Source organism: Temnothorax americanus, unplaced genomic scaffold (assembly GCF_048541705.1).
Source record: "Temnothorax americanus isolate GAGA-0224 unplaced genomic scaffold, ASM4854170v1 Scaffold18, whole genome shotgun sequence".
In the NCBI taxonomy this organism is placed as follows: domain Eukaryota; kingdom Metazoa; phylum Arthropoda; class Insecta; order Hymenoptera; family Formicidae; genus Temnothorax; species Temnothorax americanus.
The window spans coordinates 4,020,653-4,036,268 of record NW_027509318.1 but is presented as its reverse complement, the minus strand read 5'-3'; the positions used below and the strand labels follow the sequence as shown (position 1 = coordinate 4,036,268).

The following is a 15,616-nucleotide window of genomic DNA, read 5'->3' as shown; positions in this document are numbered from 1 at the left end:
ATTGAAAAAAAGTCATAAGGAATTAAGAAGATAGAAACATAAGGATGTGGGGTGGAAACTCTAAGTAATTCAGATTCGTATCTATTAAAAAAAATTTTGCAAAATTTTTAAATGTTCGATAATCTAGATATTTCATATTCGTGTCATCACATACAAAACCTACTTTTAAAATTGTTATTACTTTAAATTAAAAAATGTTCACAATTTTTTTAACGCATTAACGTTTAGAATTTTTGACTCATAAAATTAAATCAGTATAATTTTATGAAACAAAATATAATTCGATTAATATATTATAATTAATAATAAATATAATTTGGATTGTTTGATGTTTCATACATTCTCTTTTCACATCGTTGACTAAGGGAAACTAGATTTATTACGTATACGATTTTTTCAAAATATAATTTTTTAGATTCGCGTTTCTTATCCAAAGTTGAGCGAATGCTATAGAAGAATTGGAGATTGTGTACATCTTTGTCCCTGTTACACCTCTTTCTTCGCCTCTTCTCATATATACCCAAGCTTAATACTTGGACAAAAATCCAACCGAAGGCGCGGTGGTGGATTCAATATCATCGATCTTGGGAATCCCACGTGTCCTTTACGGGCACAAGATACAAAATTCGGCGCGATCACGATGACGTTCCGCGCGATAATCCCGGCGCGTATCCGCAAAACTGACGCGACGAACGAGAGATTCTTCGAGCGGATAAATCGAGAGCGGTTGTCGGTTTCCACCGCGCTTCCTGCTCGCCCCGGCCGGCGTAGCGATCCTCTCTTTCTATTCTTGACGCACAAAAAGTGGAGCCATCGACGCGAGGTTACCTACGGGATCGCCTATTATACCGGTATAATCCCCGCGGGGCCTATCCGGGATTTCTCTGGCTCTGTATGGTCATCTCTCTTTCTCTTTTTCTCTTTCGTTCTCTCGCCCTGCCGATACTCTTCCATCAGTTGGAGGAGCACACAAACACATGTATACACGTATGTGTAAGTCCGACCAAAATCTTTTTCTCCACGGCGTGTTCCCGCTTTTGGGTCTTGCGTCTCGGGGGACGAAGGAAAGTGAGGATTAGAGCCACGGTGTTCGCGGTGTCGGGGCTAAGCCCCCGTTCACGATATACGGGATTATATGCACGAGTGAAATATCGCGCGTAGGTATCCATTTCAACCATCGTCGTTCTCGTCGCTGCCGCGTTTCCGTCCCGCGTTTTCACTTCGAATTTATATACCGCGATGATAGTTTCCGTGATATATATTTAGGATAATAACATCTGTTCTCTGTAATAACGTTACTTGTGGGATAGCTGAATATTTTGATAGTAATTCTAGAATATCGAGGTGCCTTAGCAATAATCACAGAAATTGTAGGTAGTAATCTTGGAATATTTCATTACTAAAATCGTTAAAATGACGTATTCCGGAATACGCGGAGAGTTATATCCGAAATAATAATTTTAAAATGTATCTCAGGTATAAGTATCTCATATAAGATTTTAGGATCCCTGCCATACGCTGCGTATCACTCTTTTTGGATTATATTTACTTTTTAAAAGATATCTATGTATATCTATATTTAACTCGGAGAGAAGGAATCTAAAAAAAATCCCTCCAAAAGAGTACACGTAACGGCATGCAACAATACTGCCTAATATGGGGTGATATCGATCCTCCCCAAAAGTAAAAATTATGCATCCATCGACAGTCGTCATACTTCTCAGGTATATCGAGGTTGTAGGGATCAAAGGCTGTCGGCTCGCTGGCTGTCGGTCCTGCTTTCCGGTGCGCATTTCGCAGCTTCGCATACAAGTCGCGTGTGCTCAATATCAACGTTGCATTGTGTGGACGCATCGGGGTCTCCCTCGCTTTCTATTTTTCTCTCACCGCTCACAATATAGGGTGGCTCCGTACTCGCATTCATGCCAAAAATAGTCATATTTTTTTTATCTAATCGATCGAATCGATCTTTTGTTGAACAAAAAAATTGAAGAATTTAATTTATAAGCTTCATAAAATCGATAATTGACAAACTTCTTAGCTTAAATTTTAAGCAGGAATTACTTAAACAGTGTTTATTCATGAAGTTATTCAAGCTAAGCGTAGAAAATTTGTAAAAGATCACGTTTAATAATATCTTCTTTGAGGAAGAGTTGATTGAAAATTAAGGAATCTTAACTATGTGAAGAATATAGGCGCGGATTTGGAGACACCTTGTGTATACGTGTGAGCATCCGAGCCGAGATATGTGTTTACAGAGGAGCGGCGTCTTCTGGACAGCTACGGTATTGTGCCGGTGACTGCTGGCTTATACTTATATGTAATGCGAGCCTTCCACCGACACGAATGGCCCCTCCGCCGCTATTCTACGACTCCGCGCTTCTACCGGGATCTCAGCTGCCATTGAATAACGCGGTTCGACATCACCGCGGTAAGGAACCTCGGACGTATACGTCCGAAGGGTTCTCAGTTGACGTAATCCAGTTGCCAAAGACGAGCGAGAAGTGATGCGATGTGATCCAGCGGTACGTCTGGTCTATATAAACCTCCTCTGATCTATGACATCTGGTACGATGCGATCTCCCCGATCACATTGTAATAACACGTACGAAATCGGAAGGCAAGCAGAGCCAAATCGGTCAGCAGATATAAATGACCGCAGCTCGAGATAGAGCTTCCCGAAGTCAATATTCGTGTGCCACGTGGTGCTCTACGAATTGCGCAATCCTTCTTGACTGCAGATATCGTCAAACTGAGGATTGTCTTAATTGCGGTGTCTCATAAAAGTAGGAAAATTACTGAACCATTAAATACACATTATATGTATAGTTATTTTTTTACTGAAGTTTATAGATTAAATATCTTGTTAAATAATTACTTTTACTTATAATGATATCATGAATTATAATAATCAGTATTTATAATTCCAATAAAAAATTTTTAAATTTTACTTATTAATTTTGAATAATTGATTTATATTTCTTTAGAACTTTTTTGCAAACAAGAATTGAGAGCGAATGGAGTTGAGATGGAAAAGTCTCTTGACTACATATAGAGTGACTACAGTTAGGCGTCTCGTAACGGCGTCTAAAAGTAGCTAGGTAGAGGTATCACAAATAAAAAATTATGCGCTTAGCGAGCGGTTAATGAAATTTATGTAATCGATGGGAAATTACGCCTCGAGCGTATTACCGTGAGGACTACTTTGAGCGTATAGGTCAACGGCAAGTCGTTTCGCCTCCGTTAGAAACTCTCGACAGGAGTCGCTAATGCCTGTAAAATTCCGGAATTATATGGTTCTTAAGTGCTTCCGCGAGCGCAACGAATTTACGTTAATACCCAACGAAAGTTTCCGTGACGCATAAAAACTTAGCGCATCTCTCTCATTTAGGACTTGCAAACGAATTCAAGTACGTACGCGCTAGAACGACGACGACTAATGCGATTCGAAATTAAAAATGTTAACGAATCTTTACAACGGCAACGTGGCGATGTGAAAAAGAAAACTCCAGGAGCCCATTCATAAGTAGCCCGGTCGTAAATGGTGACCCTGTTCCTTCCTCACGCCCATCATCCTTTCTTCCTTCGCCGGCTTCTTTTCTTTCCACTCCGCGTCTTTTTCGTCCGCTTTTTCGTGACCCGTAAAATCGCAAACCCCGGCTCGTCGACCCGTGGATATTGGTCCGTATTCTCACCTCCATTTAGCGCTACATTTAGCACCGAAAACCTCGTCCGACTCTAGATTTTATCATTCTAATACTACGATCGCATTCAATATTATGAGACTGCTGGCAGTTTGATCAAATAATTGCAAGTAGAAAACTTCGTTTGTAGTTTAGCGAATAGAAAGCAAACTAAAGAGAACTAAAAGCAACTATACGAAAATTAATTCAGAAATAAAATTAAAGATTCTTAAAATAGTATTCTATTTATATTTTAAAAAACAATGTAGGAAGATATATAGATATATACAAAAATTTTGTCATGTCTAGGTGATATTTTAACAAAGGATTACGGCGAGTGCACGTTCTGTACGCGAGGCATCGAAAGAATAAATTCTACCGCTTTTTTTTCCGAATCCCCGATCAAAAACGCGATCGCCTTGAAGTGCATTTGGGAGCGAGACAACAGTGGGCGGAAGTCGCATATCGCGTGGATGTCTAATGTGAGAACGTTCGCATCTTATTTTGAGTTGGGAACGTCGGCAGATGCACCTCTTAATTAGTTCCGTCATTTTTAAAAGATGTTAGTAATTAGAAAGAGGCGCATTCTTTTGGCGCGCAATTAAAAAAAATCGGATTTGATTAATTTCACGATACGTGTTTCTTTACTGCATCTACTTAGCTATTATAATTTATTTTCATCTCGGGAGGGTTTTAGGAGAATATATATAAGTGTAAATGTGATAGCGTAATATTTATTCATGTATATAGCATTGTTTAGTAGCCATTATGAGATTATTAAGGATGAGAACATTGAATCTCATTATTGAACAATAACGCAGATTTATAATTATTTCAACACAGTCGACCCTTCAATTGTCGAAATTTCAATGTTGTTATGAAATCATGCGGAAGAGGCTTTTGTCGGCAAAAATTACATTGCCTCCCATTAGTGTTGAATGAATTCTTTATGCTTAGCAATCAATTAAAGCATTAAATTAAGCCTCCCAAACGAATAGCGGGCGGGGGAATTGCGTTTCTTTCAATCTTCTAATTATCGTGCATTACAGAAAGAGATGTGCAGACGCGATGGGGACGCCATTAATTGGCCGCCGTAGACTCATTAACGCCGAGTTAATTCGAAATAACAATTTGCCTATTGTACGACCGGCCGCGGAGGTTCCGGCTTGCGTTGCATTATGCACAGTTCTGCATTTCTTTTCATTTCCTCGTCGGCAATTTCGCCCGTGTTCTAAGCGTTCGCGTTCGCGCTCGCGCTCGCGTCGCGCGGCCGGTAATTCGGTTTTTATCGCTAGTCTACCATCGGAAAAAGCTTTCGTCGCCGGCGGACCGTGTTCATGAATTTTATTAAGATTATCGTTGATAAGAATACCGTATCCGTTTCAGCTGTATGCGGAGACGTTAAGGATGTAAGGACCGGACATAGATATAGATGGTGCTTAGTTTGTTTTATCTTAGAACATTTAGGATAATTAGAATAAATACGAAGACCCCTATATAATTGGCATGAGAGAAATGAAACAATAATACTTAGAGGAAATGAGGAAAAGAAGAAGGGAATTGAATGAATACAATTTTGAATATTTTACAATTGTAGGAAATAAATTAAAAATTTAGTTTTAAAAACTTGGAGCTGCGCTTAGTAATGTATTTGAATTGAAATGTATTACAAATGGTTTAAATATTTTTTTATAACCTCTAGTTAATCATTACCTACTTAGTTTCGCCAAAATATTATTTTGATATTTGGCCTCGAATTTATTTCATCACTAGATAGTATTCGTTTTAAATTTACCAAAGAGATTTTCATGTTGTGGTGAATACAGCGATGCTCTTCAAATTTCTGCAAAGCGAATTACGCTCTGTAGCTGATGACTCATGTCACATCGAAAAGGAAATAACGACGTTCAGTTTCGCACGCGGTGATCGGCATGGCGTCGCTGGACTTTTTTTAATCGAATCATTTCGCGACCGCGCACTTTTTCCGTTTAGAATGTATAGCCTGCGGCGTTTTCCCAGAACAGAAGCTACATTCCTACGTGCGGAATCTATTTCTTTGAAACAGCCGCACACATTTTCGCAATTATTCCTCGCAACCCGTCCATTCTCTCCTGTTCGTTCGATGGGAACGAGTTTTTCCGGGACAGGAATAGGGAACGAGAGAGCTTGTACTCGCATCGACCTCTCATCGGACTCACCGCGATAATTAATAATTCGTGTCCGCTGTTTGAGTGAACGTTCCGCACTCGAAGAACTCGAAGCGTCGCACTGCGAGAACGATGCTCGGGGCGAAGATAACGCGAGATGGGCAGGAATCATTTATTAACTCTGGAATACGTACCCTCGGGCGCAAAAGAATATATACATATGCAGTATATGTCCTATAGAAAATGTTACTGATTCTTTCATCAACGTATCTTTTGATCGATGGAAATACGATTGTATCTTAATAAGAATATCGAGACGTATTAAAAGTGAGAAAACATTGAATGAATTGTAAATCAACAAGTCACGAACAAAGTGCGATATGAAATCAATTTTCGCACGAAAACTAACACTTGAAATATTTAAAATTATACTTTAATAGATACAAGATCTTCCTTTTATGTATATGTTTTTCTTACAATTATTTTCCGATACAATGTATATCAACCAAGCTTACTTTAGTCTTTTCGCGAGTTTGTATTAGAAACCTTCGAAAAGTGCTTGAAAATTCCAAACATTCGAGCCTTCTCTCCCTTTATATATATATATTTGATGCATATACTGAGATTTGAAGGAAACATCGGATATACGAATATCGATACTCTCTCGCGCGACACTTGCATTCCTCTCGCGATGCATGCGCCTGCATATAGGGACGAGAAAGGATGCAGGCGGAGCACGGCGCGCGGCGCGCCGTCGCGTATTCGCGCAGATTTATAACCCGACGAGCAAGCGAGCGAGCGAGCGAGCAGAAGGTGTCGTCTGGGAATGAGTAATGATACATTCGCCCGCATGCGAGGCGTTTCGAGATCGCCGGATACGCCGCGATCCCGAAACCGCAGAGCGCCGAGCGGTAGTTCTGAACGGGAACAGAACGTCGCTCTCGCCGCGTATCTTCCATCGAGTCGAGCCCGAGTCCTCCTACCTCGGAGTCCTCCTTGAGTTCTTAGCGCTTGATGCAGATGCGGGTCGTCGTGCACTTTGTCGTCCTCGTCCTCGTCCTCGTCCCTGTCCTGTTGTTTCACTGGATTATCTACGACTCTTCGGGGGCATCCGGTTGCTTAACACGATATACGACCAACTATACTGATAAAGAGCGCTCGACCGCTTGCTGCTCTTTGATCAAGAATAGATTAATGATAAAAATACTTCCAAGAGAAGATATACCTTTCTCGCCGTCTAGAATAAGTGAACGAACTTTTCGAAAAAATACTTTCATGGCGGATCTTCCGAGAAATACATCAGTATCGCTTTTATCTCAATTATATGAAAATTTTAAATTTGTTTAAAAGCTTTATTCTTAAGCTGTTTTAAACTTTTATTTGTATTACATCGCTTCGAAGTCGCTGATCTGAGTATTATTTTTTCGTGGCTCGGGGCATTAATAGAATTTATAACAACCTCGAAGATGTCGGCGAATAGACTTTGCGAGAGTCTTTTCGCGTAGCCGACAGTCGACTAAGTCGACTTGTGCGCCGGTCACGATCGGAACGAGATTCGTGCAAGTGGAGAACTGCTCTGAAAGAGGAACGGGTGCCGATGAAAAGGGGTAAGGCCGTGAGCTAGAGGCGATACTTGCGCGAACGGGCGCTACGAACGGCGGCGTTATATAGCGAGGCGAGGAAGGAAGCGCTTTATTTCACTAACAAAAACTTCAAGTGCCCGGGGGGAATGAAACTTTTTCTCGGGTCTGCTTTGTATCGTCCGCCGGACGCAAAGATGTTCCGGCAGCAGTGCGAATTCCTTTATAGTGAAATTTCACAGTTTGACAAAGAATATATGTAACAAGTGTCGAAGCGGAGAATGCTGCTTTAATTGACATGCGAGAGAGAATTCTTTAGAAATATAAAATAAATTCTTGATAAATAGACTTCGCGCGATTACCGGTAAAAAGAGCATTTCTAGATGTAAGCATAAAGATGTAATAATAAATAATAAAATAAGAGACGATATATATAAAATAATAACTCTGTTTGAGGGAAGCACGAAACACCTATCCTACTATTGTATTTACTCATGCCCGGTCTAAGAGCTTGTAACAACAATGTCGTTAGCAATCTCCCGAGAATCGCAAGTAACAATGTGCTCAATTTTTCGAGCGCCGTTCGAGGGTGCGATTCGATTTCGAGCAAACTTGAAGCTCGGGGCCCGTCGTGCGACGCGCCCTTCGTGCAAAGAACCCCCGACGACGCCTAAGGGCGCCCTCGCCAGATGTCTGGATGTACGCTCCGGCGAATTTTCCGGCGAAAACGCCGTGGAAACGAAGCTGCGCCGAAGTAAATACATGTATATACACGGGCACACCGAATGTGCGGCGGATAAAAGCGAAACAATTTCGAGCGACTGCGAGCGTGAAAAGGTTCGGGTAAATACCGAGGATTGTTCCCTCGTCAAACCGCATGAATAAATAATAATGCGTCCGCGCGGAGGGCTGACGCCCTCCGTCGGTCCCTCTACTACACGACTATCGTCTCCCGCGGCGAATGGGAAAATATAAATATTTCTATTAAATCCTCCTTAAAACGATCCGCGGCCCCATTCAGGCGGTACGTGAATAGTCCTCGAGGAACCTGTTCTCCACGCTCAATCCGTTAGCACTACAATGCTGGTGTGTACTGTGAAGTCTCCACGTACTTCCCTTTTGCTCGTGGATCCTTTGACGAATGCAAAATTTATCTTCTCTTAATAATATCGCTAGTAATCTTTCATGCAGTTAGACGCTATAGAAAGTCTTTTTCGCGCGGGATTTTGGGAAATTAAGTTGTTGCAGAAAGTTTAAGTTTCAGCTTTTCTTCGATAGAATTTATTTCAAAAAGGAGAGGAGAGAAAAAATATATTAAAAATTATTTATAAAGAGATTTATTTTACAGTTTATGAAAAAATGATGCTGAATCGAATCTTGAGTAAAAAAATATATTTTAAAAAATTATTTAAGTATTACTTTACCACTATCTTTCTATAGATTATCTAAAACTTTTGGTACACGTGATACTGACACAATAAATACTTCCTTTTTTAAATCGCGTTAAAATTTGCATAGAATGCACGAGGCATATAATACAAACGTATCAGACGAGTAATTAAAAGAATTTCGAACAATGTCGGCAAAATTCGCATGCGTGGGGTCGGCTTTAAACTCATGCAAATTTAAGTCGCGTTTAAATTTTAAATCAAGTCATTAATAAATTATTCGCCCCGTGTGCGTCGGTGTTCGCGTAATTGTGTGGACAAATTGCACCATGGAAAAAAAAGATCTTAACAGCACTCCCAAGCCTGTTGTATTTGAAGGAGATAAAACTTTACCACGGAGCGTGTTGCGCAAACACTTGTGTGCGCGCGTGAATGTATGCGTACTGACGTCATTTTTTAGATAGAATCATATCCTTCTTGATTTTGTGTGTGTGTTAGAAAAAAACTTATATATAAAATAATTCCTTTTCTTATTTTTCTAATTATAATTTTTGAGACACTCGTTCTTTACAATTGCGACTTTTTTGTTCGTGATAGTGAAACATGCTCTTCGTATAATTGATATAACAATTTGTAAGAGCTAAGAAATCAGTATGTGGTTGCTTTTACTTGACGATGTCATAAAGACGACACATAAAACGGTAGCAAGGACATCAGGATCGTCATGGCGGTTAACAGTTCATGTTCACTTCGGTGTTGAAAGGGTTGAGCTCCAGCCTGTCAGAGGGACAGAGAGAGAGAGAGAGAGAGAGAGAGAGAGAGAGAGAGAGAGAGAGAGAGGAGCCAGCTGAGACGTGCCGGGCACAATAAACGCCTCGTCGAGCAGGTTCACCTATTACGCCAGATAGCTAACCTTCGTTTAATGCACTTCCGCCGAGCGCGAAGTTCTCCGACCGGTTATTTGTATGCACGATGCAGCCTTTCCTCTGATCCTCTGATCCTGCCCTCTTCACTGCGTCTTCTTTGACGGAAGAGGTCCGTCTTGCCGTCTCCTCGGTTTACGCCGCTGACTTCCTCGCTCGAACGTCTTCAAGATGGTCCTTTGAGCGCCATAAGCCGCGGCGCCTTCCGATTCGCCAATAATCATGTTGAGTTGCAGAATGCTGTTTAATGTCAATCGAGTGAGTCAATTTTTGCGGTATCGTATATCAATTAACAAGCGACTCTCTCGCAGTACGTGTACTACTTGTAGAAAAATCCTGGTATATCATAAACGATCACACGATCATTGATCAAATAATCTTACTATTCTTTTTGTTTTGTTGATATAAAATGATGAGCGTTCTTTTTAAACGAATTAAATTGAGAGAACAGGTTTGTATTATTAAAATATTCTAGAGCTAGAATTACCAAATTTCAAATAGAGAAATACGATATTCTTTTATTTGCTCAAAGTTTCAGAATGTTAACATACTACACCTGCTACAGCATGTACTTATACATAATTGGTCAGTTGATTTATGATTTTTATATACGTGAAATAATTTTGCGGATATACTTCGCACTTCCCTTTCCTTATGCGGTTCGCGGATATTGAATATCTAGCAGCAATGATAAGCTTTCAAGCTAACAGGACGAATAGTACGGACAAGTGCAGTCTAATAGTGTAGGAGAAAGAAATCCGCCATCACTCCGAGTCGCTTTAACATTCTTTCGCTGACGGCGATGGCGTTTCCTTTCCTTGTACTCGCTCGATCTTATCATCTAATCGGGCGTTCAGGTCCTTTGACAGAGAATTTCTCTGACAGTGGCTCTCCTCTCTCTCTCTCTCTCTCTCTCTCTCCCTTCCTCTCTCTTTCTTTCTCTACCCCGTTACTTCTCTTCTTCTCTCTTTTTCTCTGTTCACGCGCATTTGTAAGTCGCTTTCTTTGAAAAAGCTCCGCTACTATCCGCTATCTCGTAAGAGGGTTTATATTTCAAGTATTTCAAGGATTCTCCTTACTCGTTGTGAAGAATCGCTTTTTAGCAGATTGTCGATCCGACCCGATCGTATTCCGAAGCAACGAACGGTTTCTCGCATGCTGCTCGTCTCGCTGCGATCAGCAGCGCGCTGCTCAATTCCAACAACCTAAATCGTTCGAAGGCATTTTCAATTTTCTCGCCGTTTTAACCCTTTTGAGGCTGCTGAGGCTTTCTTTCCTTTTATATTTATACAAAGGATTAGCGCACACTTCGAATCGAACTGAAGCGATATATATCTTTCGACCGCGGAATTTCATTTATGGCATACTATACGTTCTGAATGTTATTGCAATAAAGTCGCCGATTTTTAATTAAAGGCACAACGCTCGTATATCTTTAGCACGTATCAGACGTGTATGTCATCAAGAAAGATCGTTCCGAAAAGATCGACTTTTATACTATCGCATTTACGAGGAAATGACTGAGTGCTTCCCGCTACACTGCAGCCGATGTAGTGCATTTTCTATCGTACCGAGGTAATATCGTACGACCGTAATCTCACAGATACGCGATCATGTAAAAATATTTGGCCGTGTGTAGCATGGGAGATTGCCCTCCGGGGAAAATAGCCCCAGCTCTGATTTTTATATACTTTACTTCGAAGCAATATATAAATTTCAAGCGAAAATCGGTTCTATGCGAGAGTTCAGTTTCTTCTGTGTATGCATAATATGAAATGCGATCGCGCTCTTGTAAATTACAAATCCTCGCGGACGGGATTTCATGGAACTTACGCTCGCTCCCTCTTACTGAACATAGAAGTTACGCATTACACGGGTTCTAAATTTCTTTTAAAATAAGATATTTCTATTCAAAGAGTAAAGTAACAAAAATAAGTTTTAAGCTAAAGTCTTTTAGTCGTTCAGACTTAATTGTTCCATTTAAATTTCCAAATCATAATAATTATGCATAAGGGCTTATTAGTTTTTGTCGCTACTGAGAGTAACTTATTTAGAACATATTTAAGGATGTATTCAACAATGCGATTTTTAATGATTGTCCAACACAATCGCAATTATTACGATATGCTTAAGAGCAGAGTTTGCTTTTCATAAAATTACAAAAAGTCGGAAGTTTGTCGCCTCAGGTTCGTAAATACGGCCCAGTTTAAACGCTTCTTCAGAGCTTGCTACTGCTGTCAAAGCGAGAAAACTTGCGAAGATGTTTCACCAGAACGAATTAGTTAATTTAAAAGTTATCGTGATTTTTGCACCATGTAATGTCCAGGAGTCATATACTATAATGATAAGGTAATTGTTTATTGAAGGTGTCTCGGAATAAAAAGAGCAAAAAGAGGTTGCCAATAATTTTCTAGCGGCATGTCGCGCATGCAATATATGATATAATAATAATAATAATTTGTGAATTCTGATAATTTGATCCCAATACTTTTGTAAATAAAGAAACTGAATTATGTAAAAAGTGCGAAGGAAAAATTCTTCTCGGCGAAATATTTAGTCTCTTTTTACACATTACATATTCTTCATGTAATTTAGAAACAAAATAATTTCTTAGAAATGCGAATTTCTATTTTTGACGTATTTTTCTTCGTCCATGTTATATTTTAATTTTCTATTTGCAAATCTTCAGTAAAAAGAATTATTTTCGACGATGGTATATAGAAAATAATAAGTTTTATGTATAAATTGATGAGACATTTTTTTTGCATTAGCGGGATTTTTGAATATCGGAAATCTTTTATTAGTTACGAACCTTTTAAATCATGTTAATGTCAATTTACTACTTCAAAATAGCACCGAATCAACACAGTGATTAAATTACTTCAATGATTAAATTATTTCCACCGCGTATATTCCCGCGCGATTTTGTAGACTAATCGATTTTGCATAAGAATAACGTTTATATTTGTCACTGGTTTGTCATTTGTTTCAATGTTTATTCTCTCAACTGGTAACATCTTTTTGAACGGACTTTTGCGTCACAGGCTTCAATTTCTAAAATCCTGTTAAATCTCCACTCGTTTTGTACAAGTTTCATGCCAGCCTTTTTATTCCTTATTCAGTAATTTGAGTAATTCGTGCTCCTAATTTAACGTCGCATAGCGATCGTATTTTCTCATGCCAACCTCAACAATTATGAACAGTTTCTCTGTATTATTGTTATAAATATTATATACTAATAATTAATACTTAAAATTCTTTTTAAAATTTTGTGCAAATTTTATAACATTTTAATTTTTTTATAACTTATTTTTTATTACTTTTGCATATGTACATGTAATTGTATACAAATATCCACTTTTTCAATAAGTGCAGTAACAAATCTAGTTTAAAACCTGTTCTCTATCTCTCACACAGTATCCAATCGACTCCCGTTATCTACGGGCAGGTCGATTGTTTTTAATCGTGGCTCGCACGATCATGGTCGTTCGATCGATCGCGATATCTCGTCCGGTACTTCAGTGATCCAGGAATTATGGACCGAAGATTAACGCGAGTGATGTTAGCGCACCTGCTCTCCAATCGTCGTGCATTGGCCCGACGTTTGCGGAACGCGCATGCACGCATGTACACACACGCGTACGAGTACTTATGCCGCAATTCTGGAATACGCGCGTACGCGAATTGTACGTTGAAGATGATATCGGTCGATACAGCTCGCGATAGATCTTGTCGTTAGTTACGCCAGTGACGTTTGTAGTTGTATGTATTTCGTTCTTCATTTGTCTTAAGATAATCAAAATAAAAATATCATGCCCATTAAGAAAAACATAAAAAAAATTATTTTTATATTAATAAGGTATATCAGAAAATTTGCAGTAATTTTAATTCAATTTAATTAATCTTAATATCTTGCAATTACTTGATATTTTCTACTGAAATTCTTTCTTCATTTGCTTTCGCGAATAAAGTGCATGGCTCTCTTATTTATTCTTAATTTTCGATTAAATAGCGACGTGCGTAAGCAAGTTTACGAGCGTTTAAAACAATAGATCGGAGAAACTGGGCGGAACCAGTCGTTAAATGTGAAGAAGTCGACTTTAGCCCCGATTCCGAATTTCTCACCTCGTGCCATTTTAGCGCCGTAATATATGGACGGGGCAAAAGAAAGGGAAAGAAAACTACGATTAAAATTTCTGCACTGGCTGATGCATAATTCGTGGAGAAGCGACGGCGGGTTTCGAAGTGCACACTCCTATACCCACCGCTGCTGCAACGACTTACATCGTCGACTTGCACAAGCCCCGAGCTCCCTCAGCGCGCGCTTGCGCCTTTAAAATAATATTTTACCGGGATTATTGTCGATGGGGGAAATGGTAAAACAGCTTACGTCTCGCACTTGAGCGGGCAGAGGCATTATGCAAACCGAGTTCGCCCCTCGCTTTCCATCACCCTCCCTTCGCCCCTCCATCCGCCGGATCACGACGTGGCGATTTTACCTCTCGTTCTCGCTCTTCGCGATTCTAGCTTCCATCCTTTTTCGTATTCGCCCTTCTTCCCAACTCTCTCTGTCCCGCATTCTGGACTCTGCACTTCCCGTAAATCCTTCCGCTCGCGTCTTTCACCCGATGAGGTACCTCGTTAGATGAGGAACAATCTTCACCCCTGAGGGCAAAACTCGGGAAAACAGTACGCTTGCAATTTTGTATGCGCATTTTCTGAATGCCTTGACGAATCGGTATTAAAGCTCTGGAGCAATAATCATATTGGACTGTGACGTCAAAAATACAGAAAAGATACATTTTACGTCTTATTTTTGCTCTATGCGAGGAGGAAAATGTATTTTTTTCCGCTTGTATATGTACATTTTATAAGATTGGACCCTATTATGTGACATTTGATTGAATTTTATAGTTATTTATAGAAATATCCGAGTGTGACATGATATTATTCGTTTCAACTTTGTAACTTCAACTTCGCGAGATTACAGCGTACCTTCGGAAAATCTTAGCAATTTTTTGACATATCCAGGCAGTTATCTGGGGATTTCCGGGTAACCATACAAGATCCGTTCATTGATTCTCGCGATCTTTCGTCAGGACCGGTCGCTGACTCGCTGCCAATCCGAGGATTTCACTCGTATTCTCGCGACAGCTACGTAACGATGCTCCTCGTTAGAAAAGAAGCTAACCGTCATGGCGTTCGCCGAGAACGAGGTGCCGTCGTCATGGTTACCGGAAACCCATGCGGGGAGCAGGTGCTTCCAAGTTATGATTCGACGTGTCGGCAATATACATATAGGGGCAGCGCAAGATTCTTCGATTCGAATTTCAAGTTGATTTGTCTTTATAACATTTCTAAGTGTGATTTGATCATGGAGATATTTCACAACGAAATTTTAGAAGATGGATCTAAGTTTCACATAAATACGGTAAAATTTAGATGTAAATTATTCTTTTTTTTTCTTAAAAAAAAAACTTTATTTGCAACTTAATAAAAAACATACTTTAGTTCTCTTCCTAAAACCCCAGAGGATAAAGTTTAGAGTTAAGGACAGGATTAAAAGATAACATCTAACATTAACCTTTATCTTAAACTTCATTCTTAACTTACGAAAAAAAGTTAGAAATTGAATGATAGGGATAGATATATACTTACAATTTTTTCAAGACTGCTCAGTTTTCCTCTAGTTTGTTCTTCAAAGATAAGGAGTAGAATAAAGGTAAATCATTAAAGATAATTAATCAATTTATTCATCTGAGCATAACTTTATAGAACTTTATTCTAACAAGATACAGCAATTAAAGGATGATGAAATGGTCTTGCGAGAAAAAGGATATAAATTGTTTACTTAAAAAAAGAGAAAGTTAAAATTCTCGGGGTTATATGAATCAA

At 39.4% G+C, this 15,616-nt stretch overlaps 2 protein-coding genes across 4 annotated transcripts in view; one reads left to right on the top strand and one right to left on the bottom strand.

Annotated features, from left to right (window-relative positions):
* The window catches only part of LOC143896303 (uncharacterized), a 317,491-nt gene that overhangs the window by 82,369 nt on the left and 219,506 nt on the right, over positions 1–15,616 (bottom strand). The window lies entirely within an intron of this gene.
* Positions 1–15,616, top strand: part of Olf413 (DBH like monooxygenase olf413) — a 196,297-nt gene that overhangs the window by 57,529 nt on the left and 123,152 nt on the right. The gene's annotated exons all lie outside the window — the stretch shown is intronic.